Source organism: Leptonychotes weddellii, chromosome 6 (assembly GCF_054177405.1).
Source record: "Leptonychotes weddellii isolate Sample4059 chromosome 6, ASM5417740v2, whole genome shotgun sequence".
Taxonomy (NCBI): domain Eukaryota; kingdom Metazoa; phylum Chordata; class Mammalia; order Carnivora; family Phocidae; genus Leptonychotes; species Leptonychotes weddellii.
Window position 1 is genome coordinate 78,804,263 of NC_138374.1, and position 17,224 is coordinate 78,821,486.

General features: G+C 51.5%; 1 long non-coding RNA gene across 1 annotated transcript; it reads left to right on the forward strand.

The window, feature by feature from the left end:
- The first annotated feature begins 332 nt into the window (after positions 1-332).
- Positions 333-4,307, forward strand: LOC145722256 (uncharacterized). The gene is made up of 2 exons (XR_014146375.1): positions 333-417; positions 2,511-4,307. It is a non-coding gene; the product is annotated as an uncharacterized LOC145722256 (long non-coding RNA).
- The last annotated feature ends 12,917 nt before the right edge of the window (positions 4,308-17,224 follow it).

The window sequence follows — 17,224 nt, forward strand, 5'->3', positions numbered from 1 at the left end:
CTGGGGGGTCTCCTGCCCCTGGGCTCCCCTGATGTGCGGGTCCGCTGCCTCCCTCCCGCCCGCCGCGCGGGCCGCCTCTCCGCCGGGTCCTACCTGCTTCGCTGTGGCCTCTTGTCTGTGCCGGGCTGCGGAGAGTCTGTTCTGCCAGTTTTCGGGCTGCTTTCTGGGTTATTTATGCCGACGTGGGTGCTCTCTAGGCGGCCACGCGACAAGAGGTCAGCCCAGGGACACCCTACCCCGCTATCTTCCCAGCAGCCTCTGCTCCCGGCCGGAGGGCGGGGCCTGCGCAGGCGCGGCCGCTAAATGGCGCCCAAGCCAGTAAGATGAGGCCCCGTGGCTGCCGGGGAGGGCTTCCGGCCCCGACCCTGAGCTACTTCCTAGAAGCCCTCCGGGATTCTCCCAAGCCTGACAGTCTCGGTAAACACCTGGGAGGTTGTGCGGAGGGAGCGGGGCGCCCACGATGGGTCCACAGGCGGTGCCAGGCTGCAGCCCAGGGGCGGGGGCGCTGCCTTGTGATTCACAGCAGTTCGGGGAGCACTTGGGGGGCGCGGGCGGGGGGACTGCAGCGAGGGCGCCGGCGCTCCCCCTTGCAGGGGACGTACAGGCCAGACGGCTGTGGGGGCGGGGGGGGGTCTCTGCTGGGCACTGAGGTGCGGAGTGGCTCTAGGATAATCCCTGCCCAGGGACCTGCCGTCGGGTAGAGGAAGTAGACACTGGACGGACCCCAATATGTGTTCTGGGCACCGCTCTACTGGTCACTCCCCGATCAAACTGGGTGACATGAGGGAGGTGCGCTGAAGCCCCCGCAGCCCATGTCCAGGGGAGGGAGGGTGTAGCCCTTATCCCCTCTATCCAGGAAAGCTGTAGGATTCCGGAACTATCCTCAACCCCTCTGTCCCCAAGTTCAGCGCCCCCGCCGCTAGGTCGCCCGCCCACAGCAGCGCCACGGTCTCCCCAGCGGCAGAAGCTGTCCCCGGCTCCCAGGGCTGGGGTTCTGGCCTGATTTGGTTAAATAATGAAGTTGCAGAGAACCATGAGCCCCCAGACCAAGTTCCTAGCACAGTGTAGGTGCTCCAAGAGCACTGTGGAGGAGGAAGAACGGACAAGAGAAAGCTGCGGTCGAGTGATCTCCCATAGATCTCCCATAGATGGCTGCACCATCTCATGGGTGAGCACCCTCCACCCCCGGGCGACATGCACACCCTGCGTGGGGCTGGGCTCCGTTGCCTCCCCTGGGATCTGGAGTCTGGAACTACTATCGAAACCATGTTCCGTGGTGGTCGTGCTCCCAGTGCCCCCAGTGCCCCTGGCATGCTCTCTCTTGGGACACCCCCTGGATCCCTGAGCACCGTGGAGAAGTCCACCTGCCGCAACCCAAATTGCAGATTTGTTAACAGGCACATTTTTGAGGTCATTCTGGGCTTGGTGGTGCCTCATGGCATCAGATAATGAAACACAAAGCCCAAAGCTGGGGATGAACCACTATCCCAATTTGCCTGGGCTTGAGGTTTGCAGACTTTCAGTGCTGACACTGAGAGAGCCCCAGTCCTGCTGAGGGGAAGCAGTGGTTCCCCAACTTCTGAGTCCATCAGAGACACCTGGGCACTTAATGAAAACACAGAGGGCTGGCTCTACCCCTGGAGTTCCCAGTTCAGTGGGTCTAGTGTGGAGTCCAATCACTGGCACTTCTAACCAGTTCCTGGGTGCTACTTGCTCCTGGTTGGGAGCCCAAACTTCCAGAACAACTGGCCTGAGCAAAAGGGTGTTTGGGACCTGCAAATCCCAGTTTACTGGGTGTCCCAGTACTCCATTCTGTCTGGTCCAGCAGTGTGGATACAGAGGTCAAGCTCCTCCAGCTGTCCACCAGTAGAAACCCAGAGCCCGCTGGCACGGTGGCTGGTTGCTGCGGAAACAAGGCTAAGCCCAGAAGTGCCCAGGCTCCTTGGCACCTGCTTCCCGGAGGGAACCCAGCCCCTGGGGAGGAGTGGACAAACAAAGGGAGCAGGGATGGGGCGCCTGGGTGGCTCGGTCGTTAAGTGTCTGCCTTTGGCTCGGGTCATGGTCCCAGGGTCCTGGGATCGAGCCCCGCATCAGGCTCCCTGCTCTGCGGGAAGCCTGCTTCTCCCTCTCCCACTCCCCCTGCTTGTGTTCCCTCTCTCGCTGTCAAATAAATAAAATCTTTAAAAAAAAACCAAAGGCGCAGGGATCAGCACCCCCCTGCCCCCCCCAGAGATCAACCCAGAGCAACCTCAGGACCGAGTCTTCTGGAAAGGAAATCACTCAGCTCCCACGGTCCCTGGCTTGAGTTCCCGAGCTAGAAGGGAGCTTTGCAATCATTGGGCCAACCTCTTTTCCCCGGGGACGAGGCAGCCCTGAGCTGACATTACTTGCTGAGAACACTCACTGAGAACGGACAGTTGGAAGAAGCTTCTCCCCTTCCAGCCACCTCCCCACGACTCCTCCCTCCAGCCAAGAATGCCCACAGCTCCTAACTCCACTCTGCCCCACAGCTGGGAGCCCTCCACCTTCGTGGGTCCTCTACCTCCTGGATGTCTGAAGTCCACATCCGCACTGGCCGCCGTGAACCGCAAGCCTGAGCGGAACGAAGGTGGAGAGTGGCTGCCTTATGTTAGGACACCGAGCAGAAGCGCACCCAAATCCCAGGGTTAAAATTGCAGATTCCTGGACCCACCCCTGAGACTGAGTCAGTAGGTTTGGGATGGGGCCCTGACACTTTCAACAAGAGCCCTAGGTAACAACACCCCAGCATCATCTGCCACAGCCAGCCACCCGGGAAGAAGTGAGGAAGTGACAGAAAGGAAGCGGGGTGATTGATTCAGCTCTAAAACCTGACAATGCACCAGGCAGAGCGAGGATGTCCCTGGGGCTCACAGACAATGGGAGGGGAGGCCTGGAGTGAGTTCGCTCGTCTCTCATGGCTCATTTCTCCCATCCAGCCGGAATCAGTTACTCTCAGGTAGTGTTGACTCACTCCCACCCAAATTCAGGAACCCTGGGGAGGGCTGACTGGGTCAGGTACGGAAATCAGGTGAGTGAGGCCTACACGGGTCCCCACAGCCCAGGCCTGGGTCGGCACCACTCAGGGCCCGAGGGAGGGTGTGGTCAAGAAGGGGTGGGTTGGGGTAAGACTGCACCAGATTTTTCGTTCCAGGCTGTGGAGGCTTCTCCCAACCACTGAGCCTCTGGGCAGGACACCTGGTGTGGTAGCCAGCATCCAAGATGGCGCCATGATTCTTGTGTCCTGGTCTTCATGTCCCTGTGTCGTCCCTTCCACATTGAATGGGACTGACTTGTGTAACTGATAGTAAATGGCAGAAGTAATGGAGTCAGGCAGGCAACCCCAAGATAGATATTTTAATGGTATTTTAAAAATAAAAATTCGAAAAAAATAAAAATAAAAATTCGGGGCACCTGGGTGGCTCAGTCGTTTAAGCATCTGCCTTCGGCTCAGGTCATGATCCCGGGATCCTGGGATCGAGCCCCGCATCGGGCTCCCTGCTCAGCCGGAAGCCTGCTTCTCCCTCTCCCACTCCCCCTTGCTGTCTCTCTGTCAAGTAATAAAAAATAAAAATTCATGCCAAATATGAACAAAACATCAATTTTAAAGCCTTCACAAGCTTTAGCTGAATGGTACTGGAGCCTGAAACAGAAGGAAAGATCAGTGACCACGGTCCCACCAGCAGGCGCAGGAGCCCGCCAGGAGCGCGGGAGCCCTGGGCCCGGGGCTGAGCATCTGGTGACACTCATCCCCCTAATAGGCACCTGGATAGAAGCAGGCGCGTGTCATCGTCTGGCTCCAGGAGAAAGGCGGCAGTCCGTCAGGACAGGACACGGGTGCTGTGCTGGAGTGACCACGAAGCCCGCCTCCTTCCAGCCACCTACAGACCCACACCCACCGTCTGATACAGACGCTGAGCGAGCAGCGCAGGTGTGGAAACACAGTCTGCAAGGGCCCCTGCCGAGCACCTTCGTGTGTCCACGTCACCCCCAGACAGCTTCTGAGGTGTGCTCTGTGAGCCCGGACAGGGAAGCAGAGTTACAGGGCAAGTCTGTGCAGACTCATGAGGGGCGGAGCGGGGCTTTGCCTGCAGGCCATGTGGCTCGGCCGCCTGCGGAGCTGCATCTCCGCTCTGCCAAGTGCGCGCTGTCTACACTGGGTAACTTACTTACCTCCCTAGGGCACACGGCGTGTTTAGGGCACTCAGCACCTTAGTTGGCACAGAAACGCCGGGCCCTGGCCATCATTCCTCTGTCAGGTGGAAATGAACTTCAGACGGTAGCTTCCACTCGCAGTGTCCACCGGTCTCGTTCTCTGCTTCTTGCTCTGCTGCGTACCTGGGTACCCGTCCCTCCCCCGGCAGGGACCGCTTGGCCTCTCCCGCAGGTGTCCCCACGCCTCCACCCTCGCACCAGGCAGGAGTGCGGCCGGCCAGGGCCGGTGGGGCAGGTGGACGACCAAGGCAGGAGCCAGAAGTCCCCTGGCGTGGGTGAGCCCCGAGGCCCTCCGTCCAGCTTGTTCGCAGGCTCCGGCCCTGGCCCTTGAGACTTCCTGAGCAGATCCACTTGAGCGCAGACACCTGGCCCAGCAGCAGGCTGCCACCTGGTTGGATCCCTAGGCCTCAGAGTGGGGATGAGGAGCAGGTGACAGGGGCGGGCTGGGGCGCCACTGGGAGCCGGGCTGGAGGCCCCACCTCCGCTCTCCTGCCCCACCCCCTCCCCAGACGCATGGGCCCAGCAGCTCTGTGGGCTCAGGCTGAGGACCCCGTGGTGTGGCTGGTGTGCAGGCAATGCTGGCCCGACTCTCCCGGAGCCTAAGTCTTCTAAGTCTTCTTGATTTGCTCCCTCCTCTACTGGCCGAAGCCTTCTCCCTTCCTGGGAAGGGGGCGTGGAGGAGGGCACCGCAGGAGCCCCGGAGGAAAAGGGCAGCCCTGGGGGGGTCCAGCCCCAGGGGGGAGGCCGGCAAGAGCCAGGAAGGCTCCCATGTCTGGGGGCTCTGGGGGCGGCCTTGCAAGCCAGGGCCTCAGTGGAGGGGAGCAGAGGCACTGGAAGGCCCCGAAGGGCAACTGATGAATTCCGGGCCATGTCCCTGCAGCCAGAGGGAGGCAGGTGGAGCCCGGTGTGGGTGAGTGCAGTAACTAGCTGTGCTCTAACGGTCTGGTGTCTATCTAGAACCCTCTGCGGATCCACAGGGTTTTCAGCGTGCGGGGATGAGGGACTAGGAGACCTGCTTTTGCAAGCTCTCTGCCTGCGCCGCAGAGGAGGGGCCAGGCATGGAGCGCAGGTGGCCCTGCGGGGGCTTGGTGGGGAGGCTGGCATGGGTGACACCTGCCGGGTGGGCATCACTGGGGCTCGGGGACAGATGAGGTGAGAATCTGAAGACACCGCCACTCACGGACCGGAGGCATTTGGGGAGGGCAGATTCGGGGAGGCGTGGGACATACTGGGTCGGACACCAGTGGGACTCCACGGATGAATCCAGCAGGTGTCCCAGTGGCGCCGTGTACCACGCACCCCTCTACCCCCAGTGTCCGCAGGAGACTTCCCTCCCCTTCCCTGTGGCCCCCAGCCTGCCCCGGCGTCAAGGGCCTCCCTCCGTGGTCCCCAGCAGAGGACCCCGAGGACCTGTAACACGGCTCAGAGCCCACCACACCAGGCGGGGGTCCCTTGGGGTGACTAGCCTGGCCAACCTCTGCAGACTGCCAGAGAGCAGCTGCTGTCCCCTCAGCTCCGGCTCCAGAGTCCGTCCATGTGAGCGGCAGCTGCAACCCCACCTCCGGCCCCACCTCTCCACTCCCGATGGAGCAGAGAAACCTTCTCACAGTACTCTGCGCCAGCACCCTCTCACCATGCGGCCGGCGTCACCTAGCTGCAATCCACACCCTTACCAGCCTGCAAAGCCCTCCCAGCTGTGCCCCTGCCGTCCCCCTGACCTCACCCCCCGCTCCCCTCCCCAGTTCCGAGCTCCACTGGCCACAAACTCACTTCTTGGGTCCGAACCCTTTGAGAACAGGGTGAAAGCTGAGAAAAAGGCCCACCCACGTGTCCAAATCCGGCTTACAGGTTTCCAGAGGGTGCCTGGAAACAGCCTAACCACAGGGTCCAAAGACCAAACCAGGAGCATCCCCCTCCCCCAGATTCTCGAAATTGCCAACACGGTTTCCCACTTACTGATTGCAAAAGGGGTTTTACACACAGAACCTCGCTGTCCCAGCTAAGCAAGCCATGCGGGGGCTCCCGTTTCCTGGATTACAAAAGAGGAAGCCCAGGAACCAGCCTCCCCTGCAGCCAGACCCCTAGGCACACGGGCCTTTAGGAGACAGGTGGAGGGACCGGGGGCCCAGGAAGGGGTGGGAGTGTGCCCAGAGCTGCAGCAGGAAATCAGGAGGACGCTGGAAGCCAGCAAAGATTTTCAAGAAGGAACTAAATAAACAGGGTCAAATATTGTGAAGCAGCTGGGGCACAAAGAGATCACTAGCTTTAAGCAGATTGTTGGTGACCTTCGTTCGGTGGGGGCAGAAGCCAGCCTCGTGTTTAGACAGAAGAGGCCAGGACTTCCTCCCCAGCCGTGTGCAGTGGGAAGGAGATGGGGCAAGAGCGGAACGGGGGCCGGGCTCAAGGGATGCGAACTTTCTTCCTCTTAGGATGAACCTCAAGTCTGCTTACCTGCTGAAGGGGAAGTGGTGGGGAAACGGACACGAGGACAGGATGTGGGGACAGGACGCCGGGACAGGGGTGGAACCGGACAGGATGATGGGAAGCAAGGTCAGCGGAGATGAGGAGGTGCAAGGTACACCTCGGGGCCTTTTCACTTGCTGGTAGCAGGTGAACTCACTTGTGGATGGGGGCCAAGAATGGCTGATGCAGGGGCACCAGGGTCAAGGCCGCAGGACCCGACAAGGGACAGGGGCTTTCCTCCAGCAGCACAAACAGGCTCCGGACTGGAGGCTTTTGTTTTTTCTCCTCCTACTGCAAGCCCTCTTCCTGCAAGCCAGCAATCTCCCCCGCTCCCCGCATGGCAGTCATAACAGAGAGACACAAGGTCATGGCCTGTATTTACAGGTAAAATAGTACAGTCCCACTGGAGCGCACATACCGAGGCCCGGCAAAATGACTGTGAAAACCAGGGAATTTAAAAACCGGTTTCCAGGTAAAACAGCTGGGTAGCTCCAAATCTAGTTTGGGCTCTGCTGCAAATTGTATGCTTTTAGGGAGGTGTGGTGGTGTTGAAAGAGGGTGGAACTGGACGCAGCAGTTTCTCAGCTGAGGCTTCGAGCCCAAGTTCTCTGAGTCTGTGAGCCCTGGAACAGCCCCAGAGGCTCCGGCTGGTGACTGACCCTGGCAGGGGGCGGACACAGCGAGCATCGCTGGGCATGTGGCTACCCACCCTCCAGGGACTATAACAAGTCTGGAGTGTCCTCCAGCCACTTGTTCTTCCTTTAAATGTCTCTCTAGAACTTGGGGTGGTTTCTGGCTTTGTAGGAGGGGTACCAGAAGGAACGGGGACTGCTCTGTGCAGGAAAGTACCGCCCATCATGAGGATGTGACCGCTGGCTGACCGGCAGCTGGATCCCAGCACGTGGAGGCTCCTCACCCCCTCCCGTCCCTGGAATGTGGGTTCCGGTCACCTCGCCCAGAAGCTGCCCCCAGGACGACCTTGAGACAGTGATGAGGTGCTGGGACCATCAGGAGGGAGGGGGTATGTGACTGAACCCAAGCTGAGGCTCTATGAATAGTGAGAATGTGGCGGGTGGGCCGGCGGGCACAGGGATCCACCAACTCGCAGCCCCCAAGACAAGCCTCATAGGTCTGCTTCCTGTGCTTGTTCAACCCATCTAGAGTGGCCTGCCTCTTTCCTCCGTCCCTCCCCTGTCCACTGTGTCTGGGTGCCGGCTTCAGATCACACCTGGGATACTGCTGACGGGGTGAACCAGCACCCAGGACGAAGAATGGCTGTCCCAAACATCTCCGAGATCAGCCATCTGGTCCCACCTGCCCATTTCCCAGCTAAGAAACCCAAGTCCAGCCCAGAGCAGTCTCCCGTCTTGTCAGCCTCGCAGCTGGTGGCAGGTGCACCATCGGCCTGGGGGGCAGGCAGGCAGGGTGTCTCGGGGAGACAGAGAAACAGGAAAGAGACAGGCAGCCCGTTCAGACACTAGCAACTCGTACATGAAGCCAGAAAGTAGTCCAGGGACTCCGCTACACCACCTCTGAGCCAGAAGAAACAAAAGACCTCACTGTGGTCTTACGCAATCCCCCAGGACTGGCCTGCCCGTCTGTGTACTCCATAGTGTAATATACAGATTTCCCCAAGACTATGGAAGTATTCAACCCCTCAGGCAGGAACAGGACTCAGAGAATACTAATAAATGGGACATCAAGTGTTTGACACAGGACTTTTAATCCTTTAAGGGATTTAATTATCTGCATGAGCTAAAGGAATGTGCTCCCGGAGAGATGTGTACCATTCTCCCGGCCGGCTCGGCAGGAGAGGCTTCTGGGGACGGCATCTGCCCCCAGACACAATCAGCGGAGGCTCCAGGCAGTTGCTGGCTGCCTCCTGTGGAGCAGGCTGAGCTCTGAGCCCCACGTTCACTGTGGGGACAATACAGGCTGAACCCCTCGGTCTCCTCACACCTGCCGAGGAAAGGAGCTTTAAAAGAAAAAGCAGAAAAGCCCCTGGAAGAGTAGTCAAATAAAGCTCTTCAAGACAACAAAGGAAATGCTCACTGAACGCTCACCTCCAAGTACGACCAACCGCTCGCTGGGACACAGCTGTGCCCACCAGACCGTGACCCTGAAGCTTATTCTCCACAGAACCCCCAAGTCCAGTGGGTGGAGGCAGTGTCATCCACTCTGCAGCCTCTGCACCTGTTTAAAAGGTTTAGCAAATGGGCTCGTGCTATTTAGTAAAAAAGCAACAGCCTTCCAAAAATTAACCTGTCCAACCCATAGAACCGGAGAAAACATTTGCTAATCATCCATCTGGTAAGGCATGGGGATCCAGAATATATAAAGAACCTCTACAACTCAACAACAACACAAACAATCCAATTTAAAAATGGGCAAAGCATTTGAATAGAGGTTTCTATAAAGAATAATAAAGAATAAAATCTAAAAGATGCTCAGGGTGCCGGGGTGGCTCGGTGAAGGCTCTGCCTTCGGCTCAGGTCATGGTCCCAGGGTCCTGGGATTGAGCCCCGCATCGGGCTCCCTGCTCAGCAGGAAGCCTGCTTCTCCCTCTCCCTCTCCCACTCCCCCTGCTTGTGTTCTCTCGCTGTGTCTCTGTCAAATAAATAAATAAAATCTTAAAAGAAAAATGTAAAAGATGCTCAATAGCACTCATCAGTTAGGGACTTCCCTAACTGAGATCCACTTCCCACCCACTAGAATGGCTGTTTTACACACACACACGTGTATATATATAACAGGTGTTACAGAGAAACTGGAACTTTTTTTTTTTAAGAGAGCAGAAGGGGAAGGGCAGAGGGAGAGGGAATTTTTTTTTTAAGATTTTATTTATGTATTTGAGAGAGCGGGCGAGCGAGAGAGCGCACAAGCAGGGGGAGCAGCAGAGGGAGAGGGAGAAGCAGGCTCCCTGCTGAGTGCAGATCCCGGTGTGGGACTCGATCCCAGGACCGTGAGATCATGAGCTGAGCCGAAGGCAGCCGCTTAACTGAGCCAGCCAGGCGCCCCGAGAGAGAGTATCTTAAGCAGGCTCCATGCATGGAGCCCGACGCGGGGCTCGATCTCACCACCGAGATCATGACCTGAGCCGAAATCAAGAGTCGGACGCTCATCTGAGCCACCCAGATGCCCCAAAACGGAACCCCTGTGTTTTCCTGGTAGAAATGTACACTGCTGCAGCCACGGGGGAAGTGAGTGGTATGGCAATTTATAGAAAACTAAAAATTAGAAGTACCACATGATCTAGCAGTCCCACTGATGGGTATATGCCCCAAAGATTTGAAAGTAGGGTCTCAAGAAGAGAGAGCTGCACACCCCCGTTCACAGCAGCACTATTCACAGTAGCCAAGAGGTGGGCACAGCCCAAATATCCAACACTGGAAGAATGGACACACAGAATGTGGTGTGCACACACACAACGTAGTAGTCTCCAGCCTTCGATGGGAAGGAGACTCTGACGCCTGCTACAACACGGATGGATCTTGAAGACATTATGTTAACTGAGAAAAGCCAGGAACAAAAAGACAAATATTGTATGACTCCATTTATATGCGGGACCAAGACTGGTCCAAGTCATGGCAATAGAAAGCAGGCCACCCTTCCTTTCTAAGGCTGAAGACTATTCCACTGTGTGTGGACAAACCGTATTTTGTGCGTCCATTCTTCCATTCCGGTTATCAGAGGCAGGGGAGAGGGACAGGAGTTACTGTTTAGGGGGACAGAGTTTGGGAAGATGAAAGAGTTCTGGAGACGGACAGCGGGGGTGGGGGCACAACAGTGTGAATGTCCTTAACACCACTGAAACTGGACACTTAAACATGGTTCATATGATACAGCAGGGAGCTCAATGTGGGGCTCCATCCCAGGGCCCTGGGATCATGACCTGAGCCGAACACAGATGCTTAACCGACTGAGCCACCCAGGCGCTCAAAATTAGAAAATATTTTAAGTGAAAGGTAAAAAACCCAATATACCAAACTTACGGGATGCAGCTAAAACAGAGTTTAAAGAGAAATTTATAGCTTTTAATTATTAGACAAAGAAAGATCTCTAATTAATAACCTAAGTTTTGGGATACCTGGGTGGCTCAGTTGGTTAAGTGTCTGCCTTCAGCTCAGGTCATGATCCCAGGGTCCTAGGATCGAGTCCTGCATCGGGCTCCCTGCTCTGCGGGGAGTCTGCTTCTCCCTCTGCCTGCCGCTCTCTCTCTCTCTGACAAGTAGATAGATGAAATCTTAAAAAAAAAAAATAATAACCTAAGTTTCTACCTTCAGAAATTGGGGGAGGGGTGCCTGGGTGCCTCAGTTAGTTAAGCGTCTGCCTTCAGCTCAGGTCATGATCCTGGAGTTCCGGGATCGAGTCCCTGGTTGGGCTCCCTGCTCAGCAGGGAGGCTGCTTCTCCCTCTGCCTCTGCCCTTCTCCCTGCTCCTTCTCTCTCTCTCTCTCATTCGCTCACTCTCTCTCAAATAAATAAAATCTTTAAAAAAAAAAAGAAACTGGGGGGAAAGGGAGCAATTAAACCCAAAACAAACAAAAAGAATGAAGCAATAAGTAGAATCAATTCAACTTAAAATATAGAAACAATAGAAAAAAAAAATCAATGAAACCAACAGCTGAGTCTTTGAAAATATCAATAAATTGGTATTTCTCTAGCCAATCAGATCAAAAAAGAGAGGGAAGACAAAAATTACCTGTGGGAATGAAAGAGGAGACCACACTACAGATCCTCAGATATTAATAATATATTATGATGAAATTTATGCAAATAAATGATAGCTTGATGAAATGGAAAAATTCCTTGAAAGGAACAAACTACAAAGCTCACTCAAGAAGAGACAGGGGCGCCGGGCTGGCTCAGTCCGTAGAGCATGTGACTCTTGATCTCGGGGTTGTGAGCTGAAGCCCTACGCTAGCCTACCTAAAAAAAAATTTAAAAAAAAAAAGGAAGAACGAACGAAACTGAATATAATATAATATAATATAATATAATATAATATAATATAATATAAATATATATTCAAAGAGAAAGGGAATTCAGTTAAAAAAAAAGAAAAAGAAAAATTACAGAAAAAAAGAAAATTACAGGCCTAGATAGCTTCTCTGGAAATTTCTACCAACATTTAAATAAGAAATAATAACTGTTTCAGCAAATATAAGAGGTTATACTTCCCAATTCATTTTATGAAGCCTTCAATTACTGATCCCAAAACCAGACCAAGACATTACCAGAAAACAAAACTACGTATCTATATCCTTCATGAACACAGGCATAAAATTCCTTAACAAGGTATTAGCAAATTGAATCCAGGGATATAGAAGAAGGATCATTACCAAGTGGGCCTTATTCCAGAAATGCAAAGTTGGTTCAACATCTGAAAAGCAGTCAGTGTAATTCACCATATCAACAGGCCAAAAGAGAAAAGTCACATGATCTCATCTCCACAGATGCTGAAAAAGCATTTGGCAATATTCAACATATAACAAAAACTCTCAGCAAACTAAGAGAAGATGGGAACTTCCTCAACCTGATAAAGGAAAACCTACGGCTATCATCATCCTTAATGGTTAAAGACTGAATATCTTCCCTGTAAGATGTAATGAAGAAAGGATGTCTGCTCTTCCCACTCTTTTTAAACATTGTACTGGAGGTCCTACTCAGTGTTAACAGGCAAGAAAAAGAATTAGGAAGGCATACAGACTGGAAAGAAAGAACTACCTTTGTGGAGGACATCATCTTCTATATAGAAAGTCTTAAATAATCTGTAAGAAAGTGAGTAGAAGTAAAAAATCTGACAAGTACACGTTCCATACAAACTAAGTCAACTGAACATTTGGCAAGTGAAATTACAGAAGAAAACAGTACCATTTATGATATTATCAAAAACCATGATATACCTAGAAATAAATCTAACAAAATGCATAGAAGATTTGCACAGTGTAAGCTACAAAACACAGCTGAGAAAGTCAGACTTAAATAAATGGATATACACCAAGACCCAATATTGTTAAGATGTCAATTCTCCCCAGTTCTCCATAAAATGATCCATCCATTCACTCATTCATTCATTGTAAAAGTAAACTCTACCCCCAACGTGGGGCTCAAACTCACGACCCCAAGGTCAGGAGTCGTATTCTCCACCGACTGAGCCCACCAGGTGCCCCTAAGATCAACTAATTTTTGACAAAGGTGCCAAGGTAATTCAAAAGAGGAAAGATTGTCTTTTAAATAAATGGTGGTAGAATATGTAGACATTCACGTCTGCATAGAAAACAACAGACTTTTTTTTTTTTTTTAAGATTTTATTTCTTCATTTGAGAGAGAGCAAGCACAAGAGGGGGTAGGGTCAGAGGGAGAAGCAGACTCCCCACTGAGCAGGGAGCCCGGTGTGGGACTCGATCCCAGGACTCTGGGATCATGACCCGAGCCGAAGGCAGTTGCTTAACCAACTGAGCCACCTAGGCGCCCCAAAACAACAGACTTTTATTGTTACTTCACAACACATACAAAAATAAACTTAAAACGGATAATAAAGCTAAAATGTAAAACCTAAACTATAAAATTTCTAGAAAACAAACAGCAGAAAAACCTCGAGTTAGGCCAAGACTTCTCAGGACACAGAAACTACAAATCATAAAAGAAAAAAGTTGATAACTGAACTTCATTAAGTTAAAATGTCTTCTCATCAAAAGGTACTGTTAGGAAAATGAAAAGGCAAGCCAAAAGAAGGGAAAAGATTCTTGTAAAACACACTCCTGATAAAGGGCTTGTATCCCGAAATGTAAGGAACTCACACCAGTAAATAATGAGAAAACAGTACAGTCAAAAAAGGGCAAGAGATGGGGCGCCTGGGTGGCTCAGTCGTTAAGCATCTGCCTTCGGCTCAGGTCCTGATCCCAGGGTCCGGGGATCTAGCCCCACATTGGGCTCCCTGCTCCGTGGGAGGCCTGCTTCTCCCTCTGCCCCTCTCCCTGCTTGTGTTCCCTCTCTTGCTGTCTCGTTCTCTGTCAAATGAATACAATCTTTAAAAAAAAAAAAGGGCAAGAGATATGAACGTGATACTTCAGCAAATAACAGATGGGCGGCAAGTAAGCACGTGAACACACGCTCAGCACCTTGGTCATTAGGAAGCTGCAAATTACAACCTCAATAAGACACCACCTATTAAATGGCTAAAATTTGAAAAACTGACATACAGGGGCACCTGGGTGGCTCAGTCGTTAAGCGTCTGCCTTGGGCTCAGGACATGATCCCAGAGTCCTGGGATTGAGTCCTGCATCAGGCTCCCTGCTCAGTGGGGAGTCTGCTTCTCTCTCTCCCTCTGCCCGTGCTTGTGCTCTCTGTCAAATAAATAAATAAAATCTTAAAAAACAAACAAAAAACTGACATACAAATGCCAGTGAGGATATGAAGCAATGAGAGCTCCCGAACAGTGCTGGTGGGAACTTAAAAATGGCACAGCTACTTTGAAAACCAGTTTGGCTGTTTATTAAAAAACAAAAAACAAAACACACACACACATACCAACTAAACATATACTTACAACTTAGCAAACTGACTCCTAGATATTAACCCACAAGAAATGAGGACCTATGTCCACACAGATACATGAAGGTTTATAGCAGCTTTATTGCTAATTACCCCAAACTGGAAAAACTCACACATCAACAGGTGAATGGATAAACGAAGTATGGGGCTTCCAGGCAATGGGCTACTTTCCAGCAACGAAACAGGACTCTGATATATCAACAACATGGGTGGCTCTCAAAAACATCATGCTAAGTGAAAAAGAGCCAGACGCAAGAAGCTCTGTGCTCTGTGGTCACACTTACATGACGGTCGGGCAAAGGCTCAATCTGTAGGGTCAGAATCAGATCAGTGGCCGCCAGGAGGCGGGGAAAGGGGACTGACTCTAATGGGACAAGGCAAAACATGCTGGCACTGTGACATCTAACAGTGTAAATAAAAAGGTGTGTTTTTACTGTATAGAATTTAAATCTCAGTAAACCTCAATACAAATCTGATACTTAAAAAGATAATCTGTGACAGCAATAAAAAGTATCGGGGCACCTGGGTGGCTCAGTCGGTTAAGTGTCCGACTCTTGGTTTTGGCTCAGGACGTGATCTCAGGGTCGTGAAATCGAGCCCCATTCAGCGTGGAGTCTGCTTAAGATTCTCTCTCTTCCTTTCCTTCTGCTCCTCCCCCCTCTCAAAAAATTATATATATATATATCAGAGATTTATTTTTTTTTAAGATTTTATTTATTTGAGAGAGAGGCAGGCAGAGGGCGAAGGAGACTCCCCACTGAGCAGGGAGCCCGATGAGGGGCTCAATCCCAGGACTGTGGGATCATGACCTGAGCCGAAGGCAGACACTTACCCCCCTTAGCCACCCAGGCGCCCCTGTATCAGAGATTTAAAGACGAAAGTACACAAAGGTACATAAGCAAAATGATATAGGTACATGTTCATTTAGGTCAAAATTTTAATGCAAAAAATTGGAAACAACCTAAATATCTTTCATTAGTGAAGTGGTAAAACCCACTGAGAGGCCAAAAATAAACACCTATGACCTCTGCAAGGGTTCCAAGACCAAGCAATGGGAAGACCAGTCTCCTTGACAAACAGTCCTGCCACAACCATATGGCCACATGCCAGAGAATGAGACTGGACCCCAACCCCTTCCATAGACAAACATTAGCCCCAAATGGATCAATGACCTAAATTTAAGACCTAAAACTAGAAAGCTTTTTTATTAGAAGCAAACACAGAGGTAAATCTTCATGACTTTGGATTTGGCAGTGGATTCTTAGATTTGGCACCCAAAGCAAAAGCAATAGAAGAAAAAATAAGATACACTGGGCTTCATACAAATGAAAGGCTTTGGTACATCAAGAGACATTATCAATAATGTAAAAAGACAGATTATGGAATGGGGGAAATTATTTGGGAATCATGTATTGATTCAATATTCAGAACATATAAAGGACACTTACAACTAAATAACAAAAGACAGCCCAATTTAAAAATGGGCAATGGACCTGGAAATGGGGGAGTTGGGTGGGGGGATGGGGTAACCGGGTGATGGGTATTAAGGAGGGCACATGATGTGATGAGCACTGAGTGTTATATGCAACTGATGAATCACTGAGCACTACATCTGAAACTAATGATGTACTATACGTTGGCTAATTGAATTAAAAAAAAAAAGATCTAGAAATGGCCAACAAGCACATGAAGAGGTAACTGACATCGCTGCTTATTAAGGAAAGGCAAATCAAAGCCACAAGACACCACTCACACCCACAACAATGCCATAAAACAAAACAGTAAACAGCAAGCGCTGGAGGACTTAGGGAGAAATAGGAACCCTCCTCTATCGCTCTATTGGCAGGAATGTAAAATGGTGCACCACTACGGAAAACATAGTTCCACATACAATTACCATACGACCCATCAATTCTACTCGTAGGTATATACCCAAAATAAGTGAAAACGAGTACTCAAACAAGGACTTGTTCACAAATGTTCATAACAGCACTATTCATAATAATCAAACGGTAGAAACAACCCAAATGTACATCAACTGACGAATAAACAAACTGAGGCATACTCATAGAATGGATTATCATTCAGCCATAAAAACAATGAAGGACCGATACAAGCTATAACTTGGATGAAACTTGAGAACATTATGCTTAAAGTCCAAGAAGATACGAAATGTCAAATATCACATGATTCTTTATATATGGAATATCCAGAACATGCAAATCCATAGAAACAAACAACAGATTAGCAGTTCCTGAGGAAGAGGAAAGGGGAGATGGGTGTGATTTTGTAACGGGCATGGGTATTCTTCTAGGGCAATGAAAAAGTTTTAAGAGAGGTGGTGGTGGGCTGGGCGCCTGGATGGCTCAGTCGGTTAAGCGTCTGCCTTCAGCTCAGGTCATGATCCCGGGGTCCTGGGATCGAGCCCCGCATCGGGCTCCCTGCTCAGTGGGAAGCCTGCTTCTCCCTCTCCCTCTGCCCACAGCCCTTGCTTGTGTGCTCTGACAAATAAATAAAATCTAAAAAAAATAAAAAGGTGGTGGGTGCACAACAATGTACACACTAAATGCCACTGAACTGTACATTTTTTTTTTTCAAGATTTTATTTGAGAGAGAGAGAGCACGAGTGGTGGGAAGGGGCAGAGGGGGGGAGAGAGAGAGAGAGAAGCAGACTCCCCGCTGAGCAGGAAGCCTGACATGGGGCTCGATCCCAGGACTTGGAGATCATGACCTGAGCTGAAGGCAGACGCTTAACTGACTGAGCCACCCAGGCGTGCCGAACTGTACACTTTAAAATGGTTAACTGTACATGATTTTCACCTAACACAATGAAAAACAAATCCAGGGCGTCTGGGTGGCTCAGTCGTTAAGCGGCTGCCTTCGGCTCGGGTCGTGATCCCAGGGTCCTGGGATCGAGCCCCGCATCGGGCTCCCTGCTCTGCAGGGAGCCTGCTTCTCCCTCTCCCACTCCCC